The following is a 26,212-nucleotide window of genomic DNA, read 5'->3' on the forward strand; positions in this document are numbered from 1 at the left end:
TCACAAACCAAATATTCACTACAGCAAGTGTTGTACAAAGTCTTAAAGGTGAGGAAAAAAAAAAAAAAAAGACCAGAAGAAGGCCACTAGGCCACTGTATGTGTACTTCAAGTCAAGAAAGAAAATACAGCAGTTGAAGAAGGAGTAGTAAAATAGTAGTGGTCCCTGTGTCTGTAGCTACTGGACTGTTTCTAGTTCTGAGTTGTTTCTAGGTGTTTCTAGGTGTCCAAGTTGGTGAATGCCCCAAAAGGAAGACCTCTGGAATAGGGATCAAGAGAATGGGTGTGGGGAGTGTTGACTAATAGAAAGGCTTATCAGAGGAAGCCTGTATTTCAACAGGAAGAAAAAAAAAAAAAAAAAGGTACTTAAATTGATGACTGAATGTTATGAAGTAGGAGTGCATGGATGGATTCATACAAGAAGCTAATGTGATCAAATACTCAGATATGAGAAAGACGTCTACCACAATGTCTGAATCAAATATGACCTGGGTAGACATATTTATATGTGAATATTCTACCTTAAGTCTGTCCTCAAGTTACAGCTACAGCCTTGACAGCAACCTGCTTTTGATTGTTTCTTAACACAAAATATTTTTGATTAATAATATAATTTTAATGGTTGAAACTAAATTTTTGCTCCCAGATCCTAGTCTTATACAAGTTTAAGGGAGAGAAAGGAAAAATACCATTGCAAATAAAGTATGATCAAAGTAGGTTCTCTTGAATTAGTTTCAATGCATACAAACATATTTTCTTTCTAAAACGCTCTTTAGGAATTCACCAGGCAATACAGAGTTCTTACAGAAAATGCAGAAATAGATCACACTTCAGTTGACATAAAATATTACCATTTGTCAAGTATTTTTTTCTTTTTTTTTTTTCTTTCCCTTTTTTATTTTTATTTTTTAAACCTTTTATCTTTATTTTCCTTCATAACCAAATTTTATTTTGTAGGATGTAATTCAACATTTTTGTATTCTGTCCAATATAATTTATGTAACTTTGTCTGCTCACTTTGATAATGAAAGAAAAAAAAAGTATAAAACAAAATTTTGTTGCATTTTCTTTGATAAAATAATTCTTTTGACTCTTATATTACATTGATTTTGGTTTAAGGTTATTAAAGTAAATTACATCTTTCAGAAGGTGACAAAAACTGCAAAAGCACACACACTTTCTTAGTACTCTTTAGTTTACTACGGCTAATGGTATTGTAGATTGTGACTGATAGGTAAGTCAAATGAGGCAGCTAACTATTGTTGCATTCTTTCTTCCTAGATCTGCCAGTGATATACATTTGTTATTTTGTTCATGAGTGGCTCATTTTTAGGATCATTCTGAACACAAGACCACAAAACAAAAAGCTTCAGTGAAATCCAAATCTCACGTGTCATCACTTTGGCACCAGTTTTGAACGTATTTTGTGAGAATATTCTATACTGATGAATTCCCATGAATTTTCACCTCCTGGTTATATACTCCTCTTCCTCCCAAATTATACACAAGTTTCAGCAAACCTAAATTTAAGGTTTTTGGAAGACTACCAGCAACAATAAAACCAACCATTAGAGGATGTGAACTGTCTGAACTGCCAATACCAGTTCTCCTGAAAGATTTTCCTGTCTTCCTTTCCTTTTCCTTTCCTATTCTGCACTTTGTTGTTGGTCTTCTTTTAGCAGAGACCATTATGTGAGTGGAGGACTTTCTGTCATGAACAAGTAAAGAATGAGGAAAAACCGTATCTTTCTGTAAGGTAGCTCTAGATACAGATTTAGATTTCCATGTTTTCTGATGTAACCTGCTAATTCCCCTTGTCATTTGGAATATCTCTTCCTGTTCCCCTATTTCATCTCCACTGTGGTTATCTCTTTCTCTCTCTCTCTCTCTCTTTATTTATTTATTTATTTGTTTGTTTATTTATTTTTTAAATATGGAAATGCTGTATCTTTGCTCTTCCTAGTTAAAATAGTCTTTTAAGTGTTGCTGTTTCAAAGCTCATTATATAGTTGGAAAGCACAATATATACAAAGGTGTTGAAGAACTAACTCTGCTCAGATTTGTCGTATCTTTGATTGACTGGGGAAATGACTTTCAGTTGACATCTGAGCCAACAAGTTAGCTGAAATAAAATTTTGCTTAATACCTTTGCATCAATAATCTAGGCGCAGCATCATTGATTGAGAAAGTCTGATCAATAGAGTATTACTGACTGCCTAACTGTAACTTTGCCAGACTTTTTTGTTAATTCTGCTGATGACCTTCGTACCACTGCTTTTCAGGTTCACCATTTTTTTCCCTTTGAAATTCAATTTGCTCCATTTGCTATTATTTAAGGAATTTACACATCCAATTGATTTCATTCTACCTGATACAATATGAGTTTAGGATATAAAAGATTGTGCAAGCTTGGGACAAAGCTTCTGTAGCTACAAATTAGAATCTTTCTGAGAAACTTCACCTTGGGGAAGACAATCTGTGGAAATCAAAAAAGGGGAGTATAAAAATATTTATTTTAACCCTGTGCATACTCTAGCATTTTCATCTCCATGGATTTATGTTCAGTATAGACGAAGTAGCAAGTAAGAAAGGGAATAATAATTTCAACCAGTCCAAGACAATCATTCAAGAATAAAAATATATTACAAAAATAATGAAAAAGATTCCAAACCCTAACTAATCACTCATATAGGAACACTACATTCTGTTCCTTTAAATATTTTCTCTCACAGTCCATTTTTGTTGTGATTTACATTAGCCCTTGTTTCTGTCTTTGTGACATTCTTCAAACTATCTCCATTCAGACTTTGATGGAACAAAACAACTATTTCTTTGAAAGTTATTTAGCAATTTGGGATTGCTTCATTCAGTGTCCCCTCAGAATACATAATGCTTCCCTTATGCACAGACAAGACTGAATGCAATGTCTAGATGTATTTGTCTTGTCTAACTACATGGTGAGAAAAATGCATTGTTTTTTTGTTACCTTTCTGATATAAATTCCTGGGCTATGTTTTCGTGGTTATGAAGACATTAGAAGCAAAGTATGCTAAAATTCATCCATTTTTCTATGTACTGGATTGTCCTATTAACATTTTATTGCTTGTGGTACATACATACCATACATAGCTCTATATAATTTTCCAATATGTGGAATTAGATCTTTTGCTAGATGTGTGGAACATGTAATGTAGAATAGGCAAGAAGAATAGTAAACTGGTTTGTTCTGAGGCTGCTCCCAAGTCTCCATGTAAACCTCTTCAGAGGTTCAAGATGTTCCAAGTTAAAAGACTGTATCATTAAAATGAAGACAGCCTTAATGATGTTATTTTTCTCCTTGTCATCCTATGAAGAGTCAACTCATCATTATAGGCTCTTCCACACTCATAGATCTTCCCAACATTGGTTTTAACAATTTTCTGAGTGTCTTTGTACTGCATAACACAAAATGGCTTTAACATGCTGTCTGGGATAGAAAATACAGACCTTACTAGCAAGAGAGTATCATATTGCTCCGTTAATATGCCTGACCTTGATTTTAGAGTGAGATGAAGACATCTGTATTCTATGTAAATGCCTAAGAAAATGTCACATCTTGGGAGATGGCCAAATTTGCCCACCTTCTCACCTATCTTAGCACTGCCTAAGTGCAAAAGGCAAATACTTGAGAGTATTCATGTTTACATGATTCAGGCTTGAAGGTACATATGCTATTTATTTATTATATTATTTACTGTTTAACAGTAAATTAAATTTAGAGAAATGTAATTCAGGTTAACATTAATATTAATGTTTGGAAAAAGATAATGACATCATTGAAACTTGATAAATGTGTATGGTGTATTAGATGGTATTAGCTCTAAAACAACATTTATTCATATTTTCCTTCATCCATCTCCAGGATGCTGTCACTGTTCGCAGTACAGACCAAGTCTGAACAATACCAAATCTTCTGTTATGATGGCAGATTCAGTGAAAGGAAAGCATGTTGAATAGATGCCTTCATGTCTGGAGGTGATATATTTAGGTTAAAAATAAACATATTGCTGAGGCTTTGATGATTTGCATGATTTTTCTTGATATTGTACTTCATCAGTTCTTAAAAATCAGGAAAACAAACAAACAAAACAAACAAGAAAAAAAAAAAACAAAAAACAAAACAAAACGAAACAAAAAAAAAACAAACAAACAAACAAACAAAAAAACATGGAAAGCCAAATGACAAAACTGGTGGAAGATTATATCTAAAAAATTCCCAGCTTAGCACTGTGTCTCCAGAAGAGTTTGTTTCTGGATAGCTACTTATGAAAAATTCTTCACAATTTGTAAAAGGCTAAAATATCATTTAAAGGTGGGATAAGATAATATTTTAAATGCTTTTAGCCTCTGTGCTGACATAGTAAATGAAAGCATAGTAATGCCATTTTGTTGATAATTTAATTAGTGCAAAAGTATTATCCATTTATCAATTTTATTTTATGTATCTAATGCCTGATTAGAAATATAAATAGAATTTAGCAAGTCCTGGGGAGAGTGGATGATGCAAGGCTCCCCTCTATTAAAGCATTATTTGAAGTGTTTTTTAATTATGGAACATATTTTAGTTCTGTGTAATAGTAAAACAGTAGGGTCTGTGGCAATCCTTCTTAGCACAAATTATTTTAAATGCTGGATTATCACCAGGTGTGGTGTCTACTGTACTGTAATGTGTTTATTCATCTAGCTTGTTAATTTCCCCTCACCCCCCCCCCTTTTTTTTTTTTACATCAGCTTTAAGATATGCAGTATTTGAAAGGTCCTACTGAAGTCAGTACACAAATAAGACTTGCTCTTGGTACCTACAATTCCAGGATCTGACTCTTTAATTTCTTGAAAGCTTTGCAACGCTGTTGCCTGGGCCTGCCATTTCATTAGTTATTCATCATCATAATGACTGTATTTATTATTACTTCTAAAAATAGGTAATGATGGCAGTATTTCATCTAATGGATTTGCTTTGTCCCTGCTTGAAAACGTTGATCTGTCACTTACAGTAGGTTTACAAGACTGCAATATTTTCATATTAAAGTTGTTTGTGCTTTTTAATTTTCTCATCATTAAAGACTAGTAGGCTTTTGGTATATAGATTTCTGTTTGGCTTAACTAGGAGTATATGTCTGTCCCTAAATACTAGCTATGTAAGTGAAATAGTATAGAATTTTACTCTCAGGTTCTGTGATTTTAAATCTTTGGGTTTGTTTGGTCCTCTGTTTTTCAATTAGCAGGATAAGAAAACTTCCTGGTTTCATATAGAAATATACTTGCAAGAGGCTTTAATAACCCTCCATGCAATAGTTTACAAAACAAACAAAAACAAAAAAAAGGTGCTGAAACCCTTTAATGTAAGGTTTGATGGCCTGATTATGTTATTTATGTATTAAGATGTACATGGCTTTTTTAAAAACCCTGTGAAAAATAAAAGGGATAGATTTAAGTGTTTCATTTAGAAATGATTATTTCTAAAAAAAAACTTTTGCTTCTTCTTCCAATCTTGTCATTTTGCATTTTTTCAGCAGCTATGGAACTATTTGCTCCTCTTGTAGAAATAGCCATGTACTGTATATCATGTTATGAGGAGAGAAAGAGGAAATCCAGACTGCACATTAGAAATTAATCCATCGGAGTACAGCTATAATTTAGTTTTCTGAAACTTTCTGTATTCTTATAGCGCCCTACTGCCTGCCTTTGCTTCTTTCCTTCTCTGAGATCTATAGAGCTGTTAAAACTAACTAAAGTTGCCTGAGCACTGAATTTGTTACTTTATGATAGACAACTGTGAGAAAGTCTTAAACATTGGGAGCAGGCTAAGGAAGGAACATACTAGGGAAAGACCCCGGTTACATGGTTTGAACTGTATGTATGTTTATAAAGCTTGAAGGAGCAACATTGAATTAGGTAGATCATAAAGCAGACTGAATGATGCCAAGAACTCATTTAGTCCACACACATCGCATGCCACAGAATAGACTTTAAACTTTTGCCTAAACGTCAACTAAAATATGTAAACCATGAATGTCCCTCCTCTGCTATGGTCCATTGGCAAATCTGCTACACAGCCTTGTCTGCACTAACAAGTTGAAGGAATGATCAACTTGATGTGACTGTTTATATGTGTCACACTAAACATGAAGGAAATGGTTTCACAAATAGGACTACATCTCTCTGTTTCTTTTGTAACTTTACATGATTTGTGGATTCATGAATCAGGGGATACTGGATCTCTTCCCTGTCACTGGTGGAATCTAGGTGCAAACCATTCCTAAATAAACAAATAACCAGAATCAAGGAATTGTTGTTTGTCTCCTGTTATGATGGTGTTGACATGATCTCTATTGTGGACCACAAATATGGCTGACATCTATAATTCATTCTGGGTCACACACATCTATTTTGCATTAAAAGAGTTATCTTTTGAAATTATTATACAACCTGTATGTTTGTACCAAAAATACGTATCAGATACATCTGCAATGACCAGTGTAGCTGGCAAAATTTAAGTCCTCAAATACTCTTCACAGGCATCCTACTTCAAACTCTGTGCAAGACTTAGAGCAGATGTTCTGGAGACCTCATTGGTCCTTCAGACTTTATGCCAGAAGAGCCCTCACTAGTTTCTGTGAGAATCTGGACGTCATGAAGACTCGGTCTGAGTTCTGATGTCAATGCATTGTTTGGCCTCAGCATGAGCAGAAGGTTTTCTTACAGTCAGGACTGCTAGTCTAATGAAGTATGCTACATTTACTTACACATCTGAGCTTCTGGTATCCAAAGAGCACAGCTATAGTAAAGTACGATTTCTTGCAGTCATCCATTCAGCATATTCCTATGAATAGCATTATCTGTTTCTCTTTTTGATGCATAAATGTTTAACTAAGCTTTCATTTGTTCATGTTTGAGAGTCATAAACACATTCAGGTGCCTTGTGGAATAAAATGCTGAATGAATCAAGATAAAATTTCTCAGCACCGGGACTTAGAATCAGAAAAAAAATCAGTATTTCAGTATTAAAAAAAAAAAAAAAAACCCTCCTGAAGAGTTAAACAGGTTCATTGTTTGAGTTATGCTTGTGAAGATGTATTATAGCAGTTGTATATACTTTGTTGTTGTTGTTTGAAATAAATACAGTACAGTAACTGGACAAGGTAGCTTAAGTTGGTGATCACCAATGGTTAGATCCATCTAAGACAGAAAAATGCTGTGAGACGTTGTATTCACTCATGCAGAGACTGGAAATGTACTTCTGGATATTGAACTGCAAGTTTGGGATGTCTTTCAGAAACACAATCATTTGATTTATTCTGAAAAAAAAAAAATAATAACGTGAGAAAACCTTTATCATCAGATTTGTAACTTCCTTTTTTTTTCAGGCTACTGACTGGATCATGCAGGAGCTGTTGATCTCAGTTTCTGCTCCTTATCCAGAATTGTCTTAGGTCATGTTTGGAAATGCTAGACAAATAGAAGAAATGTCTCATTTTCAGCTTATAGATTTATAGATAAGTTATTGCAAGGTATAAAGGTATAACCTTCCATGTTGCATCATTTCAGAGGTGAAAGGTAGCCTATTCTAAATAGGTAATGTGATTTAGTCTATCCCTCAGTATAACTACTGCAGTAGAGAGGGTGTGGAAAGTTAATTACTGGGGAAATACCTCCCTGGGGGAGGGTAGCAGTTAGAATAGGAAGTTGTATAAATGGATGCTGGCTTTCAATATAGTCTCCTTTTGGATTTTCATGTGAGTTAGTCAAGTGCTGATGGTTCTCTTTCTTTTGCCACTTCCTCTGCACCCAAAAGAGGAAACCTGACCTGCAAAGTGCATGTCAAGGACTTGTGTGGGACAGAAGTGTAGAGCTGGAGAGGGTTTCTGGTGGCTTTTAAACTATTGGAATGGACTTCCAGTTACTGACATCTTTTCCAGAATTCAAACTTATTGGTTTAATTACAGAATTACAGAATTTAACTAGTTTACTTCAATTTACTTACTTGGTTTAACTCAGTTTATCAACTTACATTGTTGATAAACAGCTTAAATCATAGTGAGGCAAAACTATTGTTTATGTTCAAAATCTAAGCAGCCTTTAAAAGTTTTGCAATTATTTTTGCCAGGATGCTTGATAAAATAAGGAGTCTAATTATTTCTGGAAGTTTGAATACTGTTATTTAAAATTATTTGTAGCTCTTGAACACTTTATTCCTTCATTGGGAATAATTTGTCCTCCTAATATATAGACAAAATATATAGACCCTATGTATAGCTCCCTCTAAAGGTGACAGTGTTAATTTTGTTGTTGGATACAGCAAATTCTGTGTGCTAAAGTGAATGGGCTGAGCAAACAGAGTAGAAAAAACAAATATACTTTCAAAGTAAAACCTCAGAGGAAATGTCAATGAACAGTGGAGGAAATTCACTGTTTTCTGCTTGTTTTATGGGTGAATGTAAAAGCCACATAAATTTTGGTTTATTTTTCTTCTCCGTGGCAGTCTTGGCAGTCTATGCTGCATTCAGTGTTTGGAAAAAAAGTCAAGAAACAGATTGGTTTTGGCTTTACAAAACTTGGACAATTACTGTACCACAAATAAGGAAGTAACATGTAAGAGACAATAAAGTAATATAAAACATGGTTAATCCAAGGGATTCCAGCACAAATAGTACAGCAAAGACTGTCTGTGTCTACATAAGCAAATAAAGCAATGCAAGGGGGATGAACTGACATGGCAAAACAGATGGAACCGATGATTCTGTGGCTATCCTGTATGTTTCAGGGGAATTGGTTTGGATTTGCTCTGATCTACTCACAGGGACTGAACACCTATTAGTAGGTGGAGCACAATGCCTGCAAGGCACATTCAAGTTTAGCATCAGTCAGACAGAATTTGGTTAGCACACTCTGCAATACAAAGTGTGGTCAGTGAGGATGATCAACTGATTTGCTTCAAAAGAGTGCTCCTGAGTCAAACTGAGGTATTGCTGCAATTGTGTCTCATGGGATTCTGGCACCTAAAGAGAAAGCAGTGGCAGTCCTCCCAGCTGTTAAATATTCTGCAGAAGGTATGAAAACAGTCATCCACATCACCATTTTTATTTGTCTTTGGGTTTGGGGAAAGATAATAATCAGAGGAAAAAACAGCAGAAAAGCACCAGCTCACAGCTCAGCTCAAGCATGGAGCTGCTTACGCTTCTGAAGCCTGTGCCTGGAGGAAATGGCAGTACCTGTCTTTGTCATGTGGGTCCTCTCCTCTCTACTTTGGTGTTTCTGAGTACTTCAAGAACCAAGATGAAGCATGTTCACAAATTTACCACTATATTTTTCTTGGTGAATTATTCTTTACAAACTTCCCAGCTCCTGTACTTACAGTAGATCCCCTTTTATTCTCTAATTTTTGCCTTTGCCCTCCCTCTCACCTTGCATTTGGGCTTATAAGTGTCAAAACCTGAACCTGAGTCTCATTCTTCCAAACATTTTACTCAGCATTCTAATGCCTTATTTCAGCACAGTGGCCAGTTACTTACAGTGGTCTTTTTATAAAATTAATAATCGAGTGGAAAGTTATAGGATGCTTTTGTTCTGGATGTGTTCAGCTTTTGATTTACAAACAGTGCTTCACTTATCCTTTGATACTTTTCAAACTCACCAATACTCTTCTGTGACTTCAAAAGCTATCAAGTGAATACTCAAACAATAAACAGTCAAAGTCCTTGGTGCAAAGTGCTGAAAATTAGGAATAACAGTTCTACTACTGTCTATGCAAAAGAATGTAAACAGATCTTTACTGATTGCTAAGAAAACTAACAATGTTCTCCTTACATGTCTTCTTCCTCTAGATCTTCTTGCAGCTCTCTGGCTGCATACTCCCAAAGTGTTTTAGTTCAGTCAGCGACATGGCAATTGCTTGAAGAAGAGCAGCAGGCAAACATGATTTACTTTGGAATGGCGCATTCCTTGTTTGAGTATTTGCTCACCAGAAAGCTTTCTGCGTGACTTTTCTCAAACCTGTCTCTTTCTGAGCCAGCTTCTCTTAGCACTTCTTTTTAGGCTGTGGCTAAAAATCTCTGTCCTGCTTCATTGCACAGAAATACTATTTTGATTCAGGGTTCTTTCTGTTAATTAGGTAGAATATGGTACAAAATTCATGCCTTCTTTAAGGTTTCCTTCTGGCTAAAACGGAGTTGCGTTTTCTAGTCCTGTGCGTTCACAATGTGTTTTTAAAATCTACATGGGATTTGTATTTGTAATACCAGCTTTAGTGCATCGCTTAACCATGGCCATAGTTTTTAGGTTCTTCCTGCCTTCCTAAAAAGTATAAGTTGTCTCCTGTTTTGATGCTTAAGTAAAAAAGCCAGATATGCTCCTCTTCTTTTTTTTAAAACCCAAATTTTCTCTAAGTCTCCTGGTTAGTCTGATAGGGAATTTCCTCTTTAGCTGTATTTTGGCTGTACAAACATGGCCTTGACATGTGATGACTGTGGAATGACTTCACTATTTAGCTGCTTTCAGCAATACTTCCTCTAGGCAATGCAATGTGGCACTATTGTGGGGCCTTTCCTTGGGCCAATATATTTACAGGTCTAATGAAGGAGTTCTGTCCTTGGAAAAAATTAACCTGGCAAGAAGTGACTTGTTTGTTATGTTCTATTATAGTAGCTATGACAAATGAAGAGCCAGTGAAGTGTTGACAAGTTCTTAGTCATTGCTTGCTGCCTTGATTTTGTGTAATAGTGCAAGCAGAATGTCACCCTACACTTTACCTTCTTGTTTTGCTCTGTCTATAAATATATTGTAATATTACTGATACTGGGATTGCTACCCATTAAAAAATAATGCTGTAAAAATGGCATCCTAGCCAATCTTGGCACAGCACATTGAAAACAAATAAATGCACAGACTGAAAAATAGCCAAGTCAATGATGGGGATAAATCACCTATAGAACAACATACTGAACAAATAAAGTAAATAAAGTTTCTTGGCTTGTTTCTTTCCCTTTCTGTATAAATGTTAGGACCTCGTCTTGTACAAATGAATTTCAGTATACAATAGCATTATCTCAATAACATTATTTCTGACTAATAATTCTTTTTCATTGTTTCTCTCTTTAATAATAATAAAAAAAAAAGTCAATTGAAAATCCTATGGTGTACATCTTGTGTGCAAGAACACAAGCTAAATTTCTAAGATTATACGCATCCTCCTTATTGCCTATGGCAATCTCTTTTTCCCATTCCATTCAAAATTCAGTTTAGTAAATACATTTTTATTTGGAATACTGTCATTAATAGTGGCACTACTATTCACCCATGGGCTTAGAGAAGGTTGGAGATGCTGAGTAGAACTTCAGAACTGGAATATGCTGTTTAAGCTGCATATCTAAAAGAGTTTCTTTTTGCTTCTGATGACAAATATGTAGTGAAAATGTTACTACCCAACCACCCTGGTGTTCATCCTAATATATACATTTTTTTTTTCTCTTACACATTTTGTTCTGCATGCTCCTAACTATGTCTTTTTCTTTGTATTCATTTGTTGTTTAAAGACTTGTGTATCAGTATCTGTTTTTTTTACCTCTTTCTACATTACTAGTATTCCTGAAGTAATATTATTATTATTTCTTCTGAGCATTTACATTTTTTGCTCAGTCTTCTGGATTCTTTGTTTTATAATTGTCTTTCAAAACAATGGCTCCTTCTCCCAACAAACAATAGCGAGTACACAAGCATTTTATAATTCATTCTTGGTATATTTCACTGTCCAAAACAAAATAAATGTAGAATCTACATATAGAATTTATTCCCCCTCCACACACCTCAAGAGCTCTTGTACAGTATTGGAAGAGTGATCAATTACAAGCATGCAGGCCCCATAATAATGAGCGAGTAGTGGGACACACTCTGACCATTCACCCAAGATAATGATCGAGTTGTGGTATAGTAAACACATTCTGCATCCATTCATGGGATGTCATGCATTCTGTATAATATAAAGGGAATGATCAAATACAGAGATATACAAATACTGCCAGTACCACCCAGGCTGGAAATGGTGTACATGGATTCTGATTAAATACATGCCAGTATATTGTGCAACTACTCAAGCAATGTTTTCAGCAACATGGATCAAATACTATTTGTCATAGCATTAAACTAGAATATTCTGCTAAATGTCTTTTTTGGTGATGATTTTCAATTTGATTTTCTTACTTAGCCTGCTTTTATTTTTTTTCTTTCCCTTTTACCCTTCCCAGTGTCTCATGATCTTTCATTTTATGCCTGATCTTCCAGTATCCTGAATTTAGCATGTGCTAAAATATTTCACTCTTTAATTTATTGTTCATTTTGAAAGGGGAAAAAAGAGAGAGAAAGAGAAAGAAAGAGAAAGAAAGAGAAAGAGAAAAGGAGGAGGAGAAAGAGAAAAGAAGCGCAAAACACACAAGCACACTGTTTCTGATTCTCCCATTATCTTGAAAGCTTGTTTAGTTTGTTAAAATTTATTTTCCACACCAATATTCACATTTTAAAGGTTTTGCTTTTCTTTTCATTCATTTTGCTATATGTCTATTATTTCTTCATGGGCGATATGAAGAGAAATTGTTAGGGAAATTCCATTTAGTCTTTGAAAGACATGCTGAGTGGGTGGATGACTTAAACATGAACTAGAAACATCATTGCTTTAGTTCTTATTCTAACTTCATTAAACTGGTGCAAGTATATTGAATGATTTTGAAAAGAATTGGTTTTGAGCTTTAAAAAGATAACATGTGCTTTCATTTAACCTCTGCTGGAGAGGGTTACACCTGGTCTTGCAGAAAATGACCAATCTAGGTTACTGGGAACCCCTTTCTGGTGTTCCTTTGTCACTATGTAGGAATCTGGTTGGGCTGCGCAACCACACTGGCTGGAAAACAGGCTTGCATTAAGCTCTGCCAACCCCTTGTGTCTGATCCTCCAGTCTTGTGCCATGGCAGCTGCAAATGCAATACATCAGAGCTTTTTAAAAGTGGTCAGTCAGTAGTAGCCAGCCCCATTCACTTCAGCTGATATTAGTAAAAAAACAAACAAACAAACAAACAAAACACACACACACACAAAAACAAACAAACAAACAAAAAAAAAAAAAACAAGTTACAGCTGCTTTCAGCGTAAGCTGACTTAGGCTAGTAGCCTAGAAATAAAAGCTTTGACTTTTTGCAAGTTTGAGGCCAAGCAAGAACCAAAGTACACAGTGGCCATTTATTTAATCTAATGACCACTGATTATACTGTTGTATAATTGTGATAATTGTGTCTTTCTGTATCAGTCCATGCAATTTAGTTCAGGACGTAGATTTGGAAGGAAAGTTGTTCACATCCCTCTGAGTAGCCTCAAAACAGAAATAAAAGTGTGGAAGGACTGAGAATTTTGAAACTCGAAGTTCTGAAAAGGAAGCACATACAGAGAATTATGATAAATAAAATAATGAATGATGTAGAGAATGTAAAGCAGTCTCTCTCTTTGCCCTTTCTCCTAGAAAATGAACATTTTTACAAAATGCAGAGATGTGGCAGAATGCATTGCCATAAGACATCATTGAGGCCAGGAGCTCAGCAGGGTCATAAGAAAGAAATAGACATTTACATGGATAATGAAAAAATCTACGGTTTCAGTATTTCTTTAAATAAAGTATACAGCTCCTCATGTTTCACAGCATTAGCCAACTACTGAGAATTGGAAGAAACTTCCCCTATGGCCAAGTTATTTTTTAATTATCCACTCTGGGATTTCTCTTGCTTTCCTCTAAGGCATCTGTTACTAGCCTCTCCCATTGCCAGTGCCACCAAGAGTGCTCTTTTTAACAAGATGGCTGCCTCCAGAGTTGGGTTCACTGAATGCCAATTGGAATTACTCACTTTAGTTTCAGGTGCCTTATTTTTTCAGACAGGGTTAGATTCAACAATCAACAAATTGAGGTAGAAAAATGATGTTTTAATTTGGAACCAGGAAGACATTTTTATCAATGTAAAATAATGGTTGTACAAGAACTTCAGTTCTTTGTTTTCTGGTTTGTTTTACCTCTAAGGATTTTTTATTTTTATTTATCTATTTTACCAGAATGCTGATCTGAGCAAAAATGGCTGTGGTCATCTTTTAGATGGCTGGCAGGTCTGAAAGATGTAACACACCTTCTTAGCTCTTTGTTTTATATGATGTATACAAAATCCAGGTAATTGTAGCTATCTGATCTTGAAACAAATAATTCAATGCTTGTTTCTTACAAGACATCAGAGAAGCTTGTGCCAGTATTCAGATCTTCACAGACAACCTTTTGGTCATAATCCCATAGGCCATACAAGGAAAGAGATCATTTCAGAAAGAAACAGATTTTAGTTTGAAGCTTTCTCAAGGTTTATTAAAACAAGAGGGGGGGGGGGGGGGAAGGAGGAGAAATATGATTTCTAAATACTTTACAAGTATCTTAATATGTGTGCTTTAAAGTCTAATGGGAATTTTAAACTATATGTACATTTTATGAACGTTTAAATGTCTGTCTAATCTCAAGTGCATTTGATTAAAAAAATAGGACAATTTTGATGTTCCATGTTCAATTATTAAGCAAAAATATTCAGTTATCAGATAGTTAATTAAGTGGAACTGACTGTATTCATTAAAATATTTGTTCCAAACAAATGTATTTAACATTCAGATATTATGCAGAATAGGTGACAATTGCATATCTCCATGGAGATCAATAATGGGATTCAGATCATTGTGTAGAGAGTCTGCAAGTTTAATGCAGAGAGAATGTCATTATTATTTCTCTCTTAATGATGGTCATTATGCGCAAACACTGATTGAATTCCATTTGTTACCTGCATTTGAGCTGAGAGGAATAATTACAATTTAAGTGTCTCCATTAAAATTCATAAAAGAATATGAATGCAAAAATTATACTTGAAACTGACAAAATATACTTTGAGGATATAAATTGTGTTTTCTGATAGGCCTCTTAAAAGTATTAAAAATAGCTTCATTTTAATAAGATGGCATATAAAGATCATGCATTATCATCACCTTTATGTTAATTCTTGTAATACATGACTAATACTAAAAAGTGAAGAAATTAACTTTTAAAAGTAGAAATTAATGAAACAATAGACTACTTGTCATACAGCCTATTGGAATGGATACCTCTATATTTGGGTTCTAGTCACCCATCTTCATAATACTCAGTTAACTAGTCAGCTGCTGTGTATTGTGGAGACTACCCTGCCACATTTTCTATGACATGTTTCAATATGTTGTTTGCTAATTAAATGGGATATTATTAGTGCAACCATTTATTCAAGAAAACCTTTTACATGTGCTATGATTTATTGCATTGCACTGACTGCTCATTGTACCATGAGAGTGATTCAAGTGCTTACTACAAGTACTGAAGGGCCTGATCCAGGACGGTGCTCAGCCTTTCAATAGTTCTTTGTGCCTCTTGACTTCTCACTGAGGTGCTTAGTCCTTTATAGGATTGGATCCTTAAGCTATAATTATTAATAGCAGCAATAGTCCTGAGGGACTGCCTAATGACACATATCCTGAAACAGTAAATGAGAGCAGAAGACACTGTTTGCCATCTTTACATACTGTCTAAAATGACAGACTGGCTGGTGGGAGTAAGGTCTCTTCATTAAGGGTATGTTAATGTGAAACACTTCTACACATTATAGTCTGAGTAAATATGTAGGATGTTTCTGATGGGACCTTGAACTGGTTGATTTAATTTTTACCAATGTTTTTATTTTATTTATTTATTTATTTATTTGAGTACAGGCATAGCTATTTTTAGGTATTGAAGTTATTCAGGTGAGTTGTTCTAGGTGGTCTTTTCATATGTGCAGTTCACCTTTTGGGAAGAGATGATCTCTGGCTATTGGTATTAGGACTGAATTTTACCTTCTTTTGCTGGGGGTGGTGCTGGTAGGGATTCAAGACGTCTTTTGGCATGGCACATGCATGTTATCACATTATTATTATTTAGGTTGACAGCAGAAATCTGTTAATTAGATTATACGTGGATGTTCTGTCATCCTGATTTGTACCAGTTAAGAGATGAAGTCTTAAAAATAGTCGGAAAGCTTTACAATGAAATATATATATATATACTATATATATACAAACAAACAAACCCCTCTGCTCATCAAAAACAACAACAAAAAAGGAAAAATTTAAAAAAAAAAAAAAAAGAAAAAAATTGGTATTTACAGCATTTCATCATGTATTTTTTCTCCTCTGATCTTTAGCTGGCACTTCACTATTAAAATTAAAAAGGAAAGTCTAGAATTTTATAACTATTTAACACTTGGTTAAACACTATTTAAGTATTTGTCACCAGGCAAATGTATCCCTATTAAGCAAAATTTATGCTAAAATGGTTCTGATTAAGCAGTAGTCATTGCCATTTACAGTCGGTAGACTAAACAGTTTCCCTGGAAGATATCTCAATTAAGTGGCTGTCCAAATGAAACGTGTCACTATTAAATGGTGTTTGCTACACTATTATACTTTACTCTTCTGAATGATGGGATTCAAAATATTCTCACTTAGCAGTTACTAAATAGCAAGAACTGCTTTCCATGTTTTTATTCTGCTTTTATTCTTAGCAAAGATGTGAACAAATTATGTATACCACCTGGTTTAAAATAAAATTCAGGGTTTAGCATTAATCGGTAACAACTGAATATGCATGATTATTGGCAGAGTAAGTTTGTAAAATTGGCTTTGCTGAACTGGGATGAGACACAGAGGTGACAGTGCACATAAAGTAAGGAGTGAGCAGTTTCATGTAAATAAGCTTTCTGTGTCCAACCTAGAATCTGCAACCATGGAAAAATCGGATTCTGCAAACCAATGAGTTCTTGCTGAATCAGTGGGCAGAGCTTCAGAGATCCATATCTTCTCTGCAGTGCCTCTTCCTCTGGGCAGAATCCTAAAATGATTTACAAGAATTCATTATGACTCAAAATCTTCACACCTTTGCTGTAACTTTATTAGCTTTTAAAGCACTTGTGATATAGCTAAAAAACATGCTATAAGAGTTACTAGAACTTTGATAGATGTAATAAGCAATTATTATGGGACTGACATTCTAAATGGGAAAAAAGACCTCTGTCCCTTTTAAAGAAATGTAGAATACTTACCTTACAGGAGTATGACTGTGCTTCACAATCTAATATGTGAATTTTGACCTATGCTTTTGATTCTCTCAGCAGCTACTAATGGCAGTTCAGATCAACTGGTATTAAATCACAAGTATAAAAAAGCATGGGAAAAATAGCCACCAATTGAATTTCTTAACTAGTTACTCCTGATTGACCTCACATTCTCCTGCTTGAACTGCTGTTTCTCAGGTATGCAAATCTCTCCTTGATTGTGTACTTATGGGTAGGCTACTTCCTAAATCCTTGGGGGAGTAAAAATCCTTTTTCACACACGTTCAAGCTAATCAAACACTACCAGCTCCCATGTCTTATTTCTTGTTACTCTGACACGGCAAGAGAAGTTCAAGGCAACAATAATTTGCCCTTATAATGCTGATGGAACAATTCAATGCATGTAGGTCAGAGAATGAGAAGTGGACAGTTTCAGAAATGAAAAATCATACTTAATTGCTTTCAATAAAAGGATTGAAAATGACTTTGTTAAAAGCAAGTCATATCGTGCTACGAGAAGACATTTTCTTTTGGGGACATTATTTTATTCGATAGTGCTGTGCTTCAGTCAATAAAAACATGAGAAACACAGTATACATTATGAATGACTGCAGCAAAATACTTTCTAAAAATCACAGGACAAGATCACTGTCTCCCCAGTTTTTGCTACTTTCCTTGAGCAAAACTCTAAAACAGAAAAACATTTCTGTTCACTTTACATAAGCAATGATGCCTCTGTGTCATCATCTGTGCCTCTCCCCTGCACAGATCTTTGGAAAACAAACACAGTGACATATACAAGTAATGAAACAGATTTAAAATATATAAATAAATAAATAAAAATCCTCTCAGTAATTCTGATGGCAGGAATAGTGCAATAGCACAAATTTAATATGTTTCTTCTATTAAAGAACAATATTCTGTTGCAGAGGAAGGATATGTCCATACAAAACTTTTTGTTGTGTTCCCAGTAATTGTAGAGGCAGTTGAGGCAGAACTAAGAATAGATAATCAAATCTGCTCTAATTGGAGGCTGTGCACACCCAATATTTGGCCTTACTGTTCTTAAGCATCATAGAGCAACTCTATATGATATTACATAGCCTGGTTTGCTTGTAGTAACTCAGTTATAGACCTACAGGAAAATAGTACATAGAATATGAAAACTACTCTACTCCTCACCAGGTGTGTGCTTATCTCACCTTAATGTTATATCTATATGCATTGAGAGTTTTTATGCAAGTCAGATGGTTGAATTTGAATTTTAGTGTGTTTTATATTGATATCAGGAAAAGAGAATCATATTGCCTTTCTATTACATACAGCTTTTTCTAGATGTGATATTACTTTGTTTTGTTTGTTTCTTCTTTTCCAAATGAAAATAAAAGGACTGATCTGAGTCCTTACTGCAATCAAAGTATCACCCTATATGCAATATTTATATATTGCATATTACGCAGGTGCATCTAAGTCTAAAATAAATGAGTAAATATTTCAACCCTTATTAGAGCTCCTTCTAGTCATGCTATGCTCCTTTCTGACTCGCTTTGTGGCATTCATGCATGTGTTTAACATTATGTCCAATTTACACAGCATGTTAATGAATGATCCCGCATTAGGCCTGGGAGCTGAGTACTTCTGTGATTAGGAAGCTGAGGCTCTGCTCCAGCCATGGCTCTTGTACCCCTGCACAACTGGCATTATGCTGATGAGGCTTCTAAACCCTGGCGTAATCCAATGGCGAGCAGAAGTTGCACGAGCACCTCCATGCTTAGGTACTCAGTTGTTCAGACACATTGTCTGTCAACAATTTATCAGTTTTAGCCATTTAACTTAGGCTCACTTGAGCAGAATTAAGAGTGTTTACTTTGCTCATAAGAGGGCAGTCAGATGTGTACCAATTTTGTTTTAACTGTGGAGAGCAGGGAGCTGCAAGCGTAGTGTGGACGGGATCCAGGAAGGGCCTAATCAATCACTGACAGATTACAGCTAAAGCCACTTCCATACCCATTAAAGCAGGACAAATGCAGAATTGCAACTGAACAACTTCTAGTTTTAAGCCAACAGTGGGACTTCCTAGTTATTTATCAAAGTCATTGCTGGTAAGCAGCATGCCTCACTGCTCGATTGTACTTCACAGCAGACAGAGCTGACTGAAGCTTCAGCCATGAAAGAAGTGTTTATGCCCTCAGCTGTGGTGCTGTCAGCCCTCTGGAATTTACTGTAAATCACACAGCTTTTATTGCAAGATTTAGTAGCTGATCCTCTGTGGGCTCTATTCACTGCAAGCTTGTTACTATTTGGATGTTAGCCTCAGTCCATAAAGGGACTTGCTACACATCATCAAACAGCAGCGGAAAACCAAAGGTTTCATTTTTCAATTTTCTAAACCCTAAACTCCTCAACAGTCATTGAATTTCATTGCAGAAAGTGGAAGTCTACTTTATTATGGTACTCAATTTCCCCAATGGAGTTATACACTTATAACATTACTTTTATTTCCAATGACAGGATCTGGCCATCTGTCCTGGCTGTAATTTCATAACACACTCACTAGTTTTTATTTTAAGGGAATTTCTAGATATTACATTGAGCTTGTGACAAAATTGTAATGTAGATATAAAGGCCACAATAATGATAACTACATTCAGTGCTGCCTAACATCTTAACAAAGTAATTTTTTTTTCTATTCCAAGTATAGAGGCGTCTGGATAAGCTTCTAACACAATTGAGCTGACAAATAGAAAAAAAAAAAAAAAAAAAAAAAGTTTTGAAAAGCTGGGAAATACAAAAGGATAAGGGCTTTCAAGAGTGAGCCTCAGCCAGGACAGCATTATTCCACAGGCAGTATGTATTTTATCAAAACTGATACTGTGCATCAGTTTTATCAGAGTCATTCCTACTAAGATCAAACGAGGGAATAAAGTGAAATGCTGAAATGTTTCTTTGTAATCAGCATCATTATTCCCTGCAAGGCAGAGAGACCTGACAAGGCATTTAATTGCGTTTGTCACGCATGCTGAGGGCCCCGGTTTGCCAGGGATGCCGAGCCTTTGCTTTCCACACAGCAATGGGGGGGACAAGCAGCCCAAGCCTGCTTGGGGGCCATGCTTCTCCACTTCCGTGTGGCGGAGGAGCCCAAGACCCCAACATCAGGCTTGGACAGGTGATGTGACCCTCGTTGGTTTGGCCCTTCATGTTACCAAGAAACCAGGGTCAAAAATGTCCTTCCAGCAGGCACCTGTCCCCCCATCCATCTGATTCTCCTGGGTGTCTAGGTAGACCATGTGCATGATGAGGGCAAGGACAATGCCATTCCTTGCACTTTCTTTCAACTGGTACATTGGTGTGTGTTCGTAAAAATTTCATGAAATTTACATGCTGGCAGCGTAAAGTGCATCTGGTGAGGAAGCTCCGGGCATGAACAAGGGTGCCAGCACGTTTCCTACCTGGCAGCGCGCAGCTGCTGTGTTAGGCAGTGTGAGAAATGCTCTCCCTTAGTACGTGGGACCTGGCACGTATGCTGCTGAGTGACTGCCTCTTGGAGACACCCTGGGGTGCTAGAGCAAACTGAATGCTCTTTTGACTGGAGCTGAGATTGGGGTGTTGTGGCAGAAACCTGACCTGGAGGGGCAGCAGCCTCCCCCTGCTAGTGGCACCCCAGCCTGAAATAACGAAGCCTTTGCAGGATGGTCTGAAGGTTTGAAATAGTCTTTTCTAAAGTCACTCTCTCCATTTAACCTAAATTCCTGCCTAACACAGAGAAGTGATCTCTCTTACATGTTATACAAGCACCAAAACAATTTGCTTCCAATGCATTCAGGGCCTGAAGCTGAGCCACTTTGCAGGGGAAGGACTTGGTAACCTGCATGAGTCACATACGGGGAGCAGCTGCACTAGCAAGAGCTTTTCTGTTTTTAAAAATAGCTATACTGCTTTCAAAGATGCAAAGGACCTTTTTTATTATTTATATTTCCAAGTTAGTTTTTCATTAGACTGAGCTATCTTCTCCCCCCACCATCCCACCATCCGTTCTTTTTTTTTTTTTTTTTTTGGTCCCTCTTTTAACCCTTCTGTGCTCCTGAGTCTGCTTTACAGTTAGGCAGGCACTAAGAACCCTGGCACATCCAGAAACACCTGAACCAAGAAGAAATAAGCAACTCACCGCAGGCTGATAGAAGGAGACCTTGTCCTCTCAGTAGCACCACCCTATTGGTAAAATTCTGATTTCTTTCTGCTGGCATTATGGTACAATCTTCAGAGAGAAAGATACTGCTTTACAGAGAAGTGAGAATACTATCAAATTTGTATATGGGCTATGTGTATTATGACTTGGATATGTTTCACATCTCAGCAATCTTACTTCATAGTTCTTTTCCTTGTGACCTCCATCTTAGGACCATCAATTCTTTCCTCTTAAGTCTAACTAGACTAAATCCCCTTACATTAATAATTACCTAATAGGTTTCAAAAAGAAAGGACTCAGTAGTTTGTTCCAAAATTGTCAAAGACACTAAGTAAATGAAAATTATCGTATCCTAAATTATCAAGCTAGGAGTACACAATAGGAGAATAATTTACCAATGTTGAAAGAATAGCCAATTTACTTTGACAACTTATTCCAAGTAATTTGGGTGCGTGGGGAACAAGAATGGATACATAGTAATTACTGTGTATGAAATTTAGAAAAAGATATTCTCACCATTTTTTTTGTTTCTCTGAAAAAAAAAATCACTGGCATTTTAAAGTGAACTTATTCTTGGCAGTCCCAATTTATCAGTGCTTCAAACTCACATTTCCATAGATTAGACAGACAGCTTTAACTCTTCTCAGTGTTTAGGAATTGTATGTGGGAGATCCCTTGGGATTTACTCATGCTGTAAAGCACATTGTGATCACATTTTGTGAGCTCTCTGTTCAGTAAAGCCCCTCCAGCTTGTTCGCTGCTTTGCTGTGCATTGGTCCTAAGGGATGTAAACTCAAATAAAGGGTAGTCTTGAAATATAAAGGTATTTTTAGCTTAGAGGAGAAATAAAACTGTATATGTAAGGGCCAAATTCACTGTTGTTGTAAATGGATCCACAGTCATTTGCTTCAGCGGATTTGTGCCTGCTTCTGCAAGTGGATCAGTGTGTTTGGCTCTAGATGTAAAATAAATAATGGAAAGCATTTTAGAATAATGATCCTGTGAGACCTAGATGTACAGGGGGCTCTAACTGACACCCTCTGCTTTCCATGGGGTTTTATACAATTCCCATAACTATGGATCTTTCTCTGCTTGACAGAAGAACTACCTTTCCTAAATACATATAGCAATAAATACTTCAACCAGTGAAGTTTCAGAAAAAGTATTCTAAGTATTGCCCCATTTGACCTTTAATATGCCAAGTATACCAATTCATGTCATTTTCACAAGTAAACCTGAACAAATATGCTAATAATATATATATATATAGAGAGAGAGGTCTTAAAAGTGGGTACAATGCCTGACTGTAACTGAAAAGCTTAATATACATAATTAGGTACAGAATAAAGAATGAATATGTAACTGTATAGATAAGAGTACAAAGAGTGTAGAGAGTGAGGTACCATCTTATACAGCAGACCTGTGTTAAGCAACGAAAAAGCAATGCAAGCATCTCCTGTTCTTAAATTAAAAAGTTTGGAAATGCTTCTTACTCCTATGACAGGAAAGCAGGTTACTCTTCTGGCCAGGTGTATCTCCAGTGATTTCAGTGTAATAATCTCTGATTCAGATTTGGCTTTACATTTCTCCTTTCTTGGCTTCAAGCAGTAATCATTAGTCTTATAACCATTAAAAGTGACATTTTTTAGAAATATGGGATGGATGATGTCCATTTTGTCTGCTGTGTATCATTACATTTTGGTCCTTCCCAAAGAGGATGGCTGGGCAGCAGAGAGGAAACCACCACCTCTGCACTGTCCTTGCTATGGCAGGGGGTTTTCCAGGCAGGGGAGAGGATGTGTAATGAGGGGACAAACTTTGAGGAAAACCCAGAGAATATGATCTGATCATCAAAGGAAGGGAGCAAACATCCAGGTAGACCATGGAGCCTGACAAAAAGGAGGCTTCTACTGCCAAGAGGGGACTTTCTAGAGTTTGCAGCTGAAAAGCTACAAGGCTGAACCTGAGCCTGGAACAGAGACTGTGTGCCACCAGGATGCAGCATACACATGACATTACCCCCTCCACAGGGAGGAAGTTACTTTTCTTCTCAGCCGGCAGAATTGGTTCCCAACCTTCTCATATCTTAGGCTGGGGAATCTGCCTCTTCTAGGGCTCTTCTCAACCCTCTTGATGGTTTTTGGGGTGCTGACTTCAGTAACAAGCTGAAGGCAAGTCCACCCCAAAACGTGTGCTGGTTCAATGGCTTGTCACAGAGGGAAGCAAAGATACACTTTGTTGTGAGGGCAGAGTTGGTCAAAGTATTCAAGTGAGAGCAAATTACTTGTAGTTTACCAAGTGTTTGTGAAATGACTTTTTTTTTTTTTTTTTTTTCCAAATTGGAAGGGTTTTTCAACCAGCTTATAAAAATATTTTGTATTGATTTGTCATAAAACTTTTGTCATAAAACTTTTGGTTTAGCCATAAATATACACCATACCTAAATCTGTTAGTGTGTCATAATTGGTTACTTAATCATGGAATGATTTTTCCTCTCTGTTTTTCTTAAAAGTGGGAGAATGAATGTTATTGAATGAATGTTATTGTCTTTGTGTCCAGATTCTCATGTGTACAGGGGATGGCCCAATAAACATACTTTAAACATTCACTCAGCTATTAGCAGATTCATCACATTTACAGTCACCTTAAGGTCCTTTTACACTGGGCTTACATTTGCTTAACTGTGGTCACAAGCATGTGTGTGTATACCATAAATGCACGAAGATTAAATCAAGCAAACACCTGAGAATTTGCATGTACTTTGCCAAGCTCTGCTTCCTCAGCTTTGACCAGATGTTGACTCTGAGTAAGTGCAAGAGGGTGTTCACATGGCTGCCATCATACCAGTTTGCCTATTGTACCACTGGTGAATGGCATTTGCTTTAGTGTTTCATATCAGTAAAATTGGCAAGCTATTTGCAATCAATGATAAGCAATCTGACACAGCTTCTAATTGAGCAGCTTAGTAGCTGCAGTATAGAAGAAGAAAAAAAAAAAAAAAAAGAAAAAAGAAAAAAAAGAAGAAAAAAAGAAAAAAGAAAAAAAAAGAAAAAAAAAGAAAAAAGAATAAAGAAGGGTGATAATTTTTTTTTTTCCCCAGAAACATAGTTTTGAATGCTATTTTCAGTCCATGCTTTTCCATATTCTTTAACAGCTGCTGTCATGTTCTGAGGCCTACCAAATACAGTATATCTCTCTCCTTTCTTCTGCCCTTGGTCAGTCTCAGGTCACGACTTCTCTGGGAATGGAATTCCTTAATCCACCAGCTCCCAGGTCAGGCCCTATGCTGTAGACCTGTGAGTACCAACCAGTGACTGCTCTTGCAGGTCTGGGCATGAGCCCTCTTTTATCTTTTGAAGTCTGTAACAGCACCCCCCAAGCAACTTTTCAGCATACCAAAGTAAAAAGCAGGAGATCTACACCCACATCCACACACCTTCCTTTCCCTGTTTATCCACAGTTCATTCAGCACCTCCATAGTCTTCACACCTGAGCCAGAAGAAACAACCCTCTTTGCTGTACAGGCTGTTCTGACTGCTGCTGAAATTTGCAGGCTGGTAGATTTTTTTTTTTCTTTTTTCTTTTTTTTTTTTTTTCCCCACTCAGCACAGCCTTTCCTACTTCACCCCAAGCCCCTTCCTGTCTGTAGGACCTATCGGTTAACAAATCAGTGTTTTCTGATTTCTCCCTCTTCTCAGGCTTCGACACAAGGAGTCCCTGTTTCTAACCGTAAACCCTGTGCCAGTGTTTTTAGGGATGTTCCTTATCTGGGCCATTCTTTCATCTTTCCTGCCCGCTTCTTTAACAAACCCTTTGCAGCTTCCTTTGATTGAACTCAGTTCACTCAGGTTAAGGAGCAATAGAAAGCTGAACAGGAAAAAGTCACATTAAATATTCATAGGAGGATACAAGTGTATTTATCCAGTTTGTAACCAATTTCCTTTAGAAGTGGCCAGCTTGCTAGCTGGTGATGCAACAGGCATGTGTTTATTTGTTTTACACTGTTTCAGATATGTTGTCATATAATATGCATAAAATAGCGATAATCCAGGCATACCTATTATCTGTTTGGGTTGCATGAGAAGAACAGTACCTATTCTTCAGAAATGACTGAATAGACTTCAGATGTACATGCTCAGAGCAGGATGCTAGGAATAGACTTAGTCCAGGACTATGAGTTAAATAACTATTTATTACTGTGATATCAGAAGATTGTTTGAAATACACTGTAGAACTGAATTGTACCAAGCCCTAAAGTTAATGCCAAAAAGTAATAGAAATATGTACATAAAAATAGGAGAGAGAAGATGATGCTTCTGGCTTGGTTGTGCACCGATGTTAGTGCTGTTGCAAATGATTCATGTAAGCCTTCATGAGCATTTAAGTATACTGCTGATGCCAATTTTCTCTCCTTTTTGTATACACTGCTGAGTGTCACCATTTTCAAACACATTTGACTGCTTTGTCTGCCTTGTGTATGCTTCTTCAAAGTATTTGCTTGACACTGATGGAGCAGCTGTACCTGGAAGGTTAGGAAATACATGTGTGTGGTCAATTCATGCGTTCCCGCTGCTGCCCTTGCACCACGCTGTGTGAGAGTCTGTGGCATGGCTGCAGCATCGCTATATTCTGGCTCTGTTTGAAAGATGAGTAATTCCTTGCCTTACAGGACTAGCTGTGGTGATTTGTTCTGTTACGGGTGTTACTACTGCTGAGCCCAGCTTAGATTTGGTGTAGGGAAGGACAAAGACAGGCTGTTTTTTTTTGTGTGTGGGCACAGCAGACTTCCTGGCTGGATCCTAGCCTAGGGAAGA

The 26,212-nt window shown here is 36.5% G+C and overlaps 1 protein-coding gene across 5 annotated transcripts in view; it reads left to right on the forward strand.

Annotated features, from left to right (window-relative positions):
• The window catches only part of FIGN (fidgetin, microtubule severing factor), a 385,491-nt gene that overhangs the window by 227,647 nt on the left and 131,632 nt on the right, over positions 1 to 26,212 (forward strand). For 2 of the 5 annotated variants that reach the window (XM_084524066.1, XM_084524067.1), the window contains exon 4: positions 17,270 to 17,410. The exons of 2 other annotated variants lie outside the window; for them this stretch is intronic. The gene's annotated coding sequence lies outside the window, so the exon portion shown is untranslated. The remainder of the gene's footprint in view (positions 1 to 17,269; positions 17,411 to 26,212) is intronic. One more of the 5 variants, XM_084524054.1, reaches the window with a different exon arrangement.

Source organism: Aythya ferina (genome assembly GCF_964211825.1).
Source record: "Aythya ferina genome assembly, chromosome: 6".
NCBI classification, from domain to species: domain Eukaryota; kingdom Metazoa; phylum Chordata; class Aves; order Anseriformes; family Anatidae; genus Aythya; species Aythya ferina.